Source organism: Amborella trichopoda, chromosome 3 (genome assembly GCF_054954075.1).
Source record: "Amborella trichopoda isolate Santa Cruz 75 chromosome 3, AtrichopodaSantaCruz75HAP2 v2.0, whole genome shotgun sequence".
NCBI classification, from domain to species: domain Eukaryota; kingdom Viridiplantae; phylum Streptophyta; class Magnoliopsida; order Amborellales; family Amborellaceae; genus Amborella; species Amborella trichopoda.
Genome location: NC_142338.1, coordinates 17,416,678 through 17,421,001, shown reverse-complemented (window position 1 = coordinate 17,421,001; position 4,324 = coordinate 17,416,678). Strand labels below are relative to the sequence as shown.

Sequence of the window (4,324 nt, the reverse complement as noted above, 5' to 3'; positions counted from 1 at the left end):
GGCTAGTTTCATAGCCGTTGTATGAATTGGAAGTCATCCGATGGAGCTTTATGGATCGCATCTCGTAAAAATCTTGTGCAATGGCTCGCCTTTGCGTTGATGTGAGCATTCGAAATGCAAAGTGAGCTATCAAACGCCCTTGCACCCATGCACGCACATATACGTGGGCGTAGGTATTACACACTTTACATGTTTTGCATAATTGCCCACTCTCTCTCATTTGTTATGTGAATATAAAGGCATGAGAGTGTTTCTATATTAATACCATTCTTTTTGTACACTACTTTTCAACGTTGGACTAAAATCCATACGTTCTCTCTATTTATTTAAAAACTTAAAAAAACAATACAAGTAGTTATATTATTTTAAAAAATACTATAGTATTTTATAATACTAAAATACTACTAATTTTCTCTTCTCAAAATATTTTATAAGAGATATGAGAGGCGTAGACATGAGAGAGAGATAGAGGGAGGGCGGCCTGCCACCTTGTGAGGGAGAGAGATGTGAGATGTGTAGAGAAAAGGTCTCCCTATAGAGGCTATTTATAGACTTTCTCTAGAGTTATTATTTCTTAGGATTAGCCATCTTTATGGCGGATAGATCTAAACCATTGGTCATAAGAGATTTGTGGTGTGAGAGATCTTAGCCTTGCAATCCTTAAAAAGAACGTGCTATAACTTTATGCTTCACCTTTCTAAACCTAATCTCATCAAATAAAATTGCTATGAAAAATATATTGTACTTTCCTATCTCTTTAACAAATCTCTTATACATGCCCTAATTTGAAAATTAACTCTATTTAATTTTCAAAATTTTCTATTTTGATTTATCTTAATTGAGTGCCTTGGTGGCCTCAACACAAAATATGAAAGAGTGCGCAATTAGTAGGGCATGCCTCTAATGGGGCCTTATGTAAGCCCCATGCACCACCCACATGTGTTTGTATGGTGGGCCCCATTGCTCATGATGCGCCTCCATATATTTTATGATTTTAAAATATGTAAATAATTTTTTAAAAATGTTAATTATTTTATTTTTCTCTCTGAATATTTAACATACTGAAAAATTCAGTTTTACACTATTTATAAATCTATTTTGAGAAAATAAAATATCTAAAGTCTTCTAAAAATTCATTCTATCAATCAACAAATCAGTTAAGATCAAAATAAATAGGATCCAACTATGTTAAGGAAATATTAATTTTTCTGAAGCACTTCATCTTCTACTATGAACTATAATCCACATCCACTTTCTCAAATTGACCCAGCAGTTCCCATGACCCACAGACCATGGCAAGAGTTCATGATTGGGCTATCAAAGTCAAATAAATAGGTAAGGGAATGTAATCCTAGTCTATAGGTTACAAGTTCCTACTTAAGGATAAGTCCAAGGTCCAATTGACCTGGTGCACACACAACTCTATGGTACATATTGGGTTCATCTCTCAAACATTTACACGCATCACCTTCAATGATGATTTGCTTTTTCGATACGGCGATCATATGTACACACTGTGTGAAGATTTAAGATGAGGCTTTGGCCCTCGTCCCTATAAGCTTACCATCACACACAAGGTTGACACAGTCCCTTGGCTCACTACCATGGGTAACTTCAACCTCATCGAGGGATAACCCTGTTAACTCTAATCGGTTGTGCTCTATGCCCAGGTATTTAGGGTTTCGTTATTCTATTGGCCTAACTCGTTAAGCTTAGTTTGAGTCTCGACAAACATCATAGCCAATTTTGGTCCCACTAGATCATACTCCCCCTGGAGTTCTTTATTCTACTATATGAAAAATTGTTTACATGCTCTCATAAGGTCTTTAATGGCCACAAATACTCAACAATTCGCTTCTCATACTACTCCCACACCATGGGTGTATTCATGTCCATGCAATCAAGTTACAACTAAAAAACCTAAAATGAGAGCAATTCTAAAAGGTCGGAGAATTATTCATGCAAGACAAATGGGTACACTGATTATTACAGGAGACTCCTTGAATGCTATCAAATGGGCATGAATGAACAAAAAGTATTAGTATTTAAGATATATAAGATTTGAGATTCAAGATATTTGCTAACCGGTGGCGCCATCATTTGTGGCTGTATATAGGGAGGTAAATGAAGAGGCAGAAGAATTGACTATTTAGGGAGTTTTGGTGATAGTATTTTGATTTTTCCTCTGCTTATTGTTTTTATTTGTTGGATATTTTGCTTGCTTTTATCTATATTGAATAAAATTATGTAATTTCTATCAGAAAAAACAAAAGAGAGACACATCAAATTTAGAAGAAGAAAACACAGCAATGAGAAGTAAGAAGCCATCACTACAAATCTACATCAGCAACAGAGAGAACCCATCACTATAACAGGTAAATCAGTAGAAACATAGAGGGCAGAGTCCCACAAGACATAGTAGGGTAGTCCCTGCTACTGTAAAGACACCTCGTACGCACACTTGAGAAAAAAACAAGATTTGAAAAGGAACTGGATTAAGTGGAAACACCACTATGCATGTGGGGGCTGATTTACTCCCCTATTTACCCACAAAGAAACATGAAAAAACTGAGAGAGAGATAGACAGTACTGCATATCTATCATAAGTCAGAGAGGATACATCTCTCTCACACGCACACATACATCACGCACATGCACACACATAAACACACTCACAAAAACACACATGGACTTAGTGCCGCACACGCACAAACAAAAAAACACTCACACATACACACAAGCCCCCCCCCCCCCCCCCCCCCCCCAGTCAGTTGAGGATTCTTTGTGTGTATGTGTGACCATGTGCAGTTTCATTAACAATATGGAAGCAGCAGCTCATAAGAGAAGAAAAGAAGCAAAATAAAACTATACAGCCAGGACAGGAAAAGGAAATCCAAGTGGAGAGAAAGAGAAGCTCATAATGCAAGAAAACAAGAAAAATCAAACTACACCCAGAGCAGGACAAGTGGGGGACGGGGGAGATCACTTTAATGATCACTGGTGATCTACATTTAGGCACGTCACGCTCGACATACCAACCTGAGGTGAAAGGAAATGGCTTTTTCTGAGTCATTCGGCATCTTGTCTGTAATGTGGCAGTAAGAATCACCACCCTATGGATCTGCATCAAGATGACTTCCTTATTGGAGTTCCATTCTCAGAGAAAGTAGAAATGAAAGAGAGATCAAATATTGAAAATCTTTTCCTTTTTGTGGCTCAAGTTGATTGAATTGTCCCATAGAGAGAGACTAAATATTGGAACTTTTTTTGTTTTTGTGGCCCAAGTTGATTCAATTGTCCCGGCTTCCAATCCAATTAGATGAACGCCTAAAATGAAAAAAATGCTATGCCTTTTTCCAGCTATAAGAAGGCTGCTTTATGTGCATGTTTTGGATTTTTCCATGAAAGAGAAGATAATAAATCAGTAAGGAAGCAGACTTCAGAGAATTGCCAGGACAAAGGGCACCAATGACTTAGATCTAGAACAAGGTAGCTTAGGCTTTTCAGAAAAAGAGGGAAACACATAAGTTCATCAGGAAAAAAGTGAACCTCAATAATTCATGTACGATTCCATCCACATGACGTCCCTGCGTATGAGCTACAGAAGCACAAATATGGATTATGAGAAAATTCATTGATAATTTTTTTATCATTTTTAGACTCCCAGGTGAATAGTATAGTAATACAATGAAACGATCTTCGAAAACTATGTTAGTACCATTTATTTGACCTCAATTTTTTAAATAAACATTCTTTTCATTCCAATGAGCAAATCGCAGAAAGAAAAATTTGAAAACACTACCAAGAAGGTTTTTTTTTAACCCAATTAACATAGGCCGTCTATTTTGATAAGATGCTTAGATCTAGGTCTTAGAAAGATTTGTTTTCCTTTCCAATTTCATTAGATCGCTTTATTATCATTAGATGAACAATGTTAAGAAGGACAAAATGATTTTGAGTTTGTTAAAGCCTAAATCATGAAATTCACCAAATGAATAGTCCAGATTCATTGTTGGAGGGGACTCATTTCGATTATATCTAAGGTGTAAATTGAATTTTGGTTGTTTTTGATAAAATGTTGGGATGAATAGAAGGTTTGTGCATGTTTTGGGATCATACAAATGTCAAATACATGGTTTTCTAGAATTTTCATTATATTATAATGGCAAGGTAATATGATATCATTCCCATATATATATATATATATATATATATATATATATATATATATATATATATATAGTAATGATCCTATGAGACCCTCCCATACCCATGTGTGTAGGGCCCTAAAGGATCACCATTAAATTTGGCATATATATATATA

The 4,324-nt window shown here is 35.8% G+C and overlaps 1 long non-coding RNA gene across 1 annotated transcript; it reads left to right on the top strand.

The window, feature by feature from the left end:
- The first annotated feature begins 2,259 nt into the window (after positions 1–2,259).
- LOC148782784 (uncharacterized) lies at positions 2,260–3,280 on the top strand. Its single transcript, XR_016050843.1, has 2 exons — positions 2,260–2,375; positions 2,809–3,280. It is a non-coding gene; the product is annotated as an uncharacterized LOC148782784 (long non-coding RNA).
- The last annotated feature ends 1,044 nt before the right edge of the window (positions 3,281–4,324 follow it).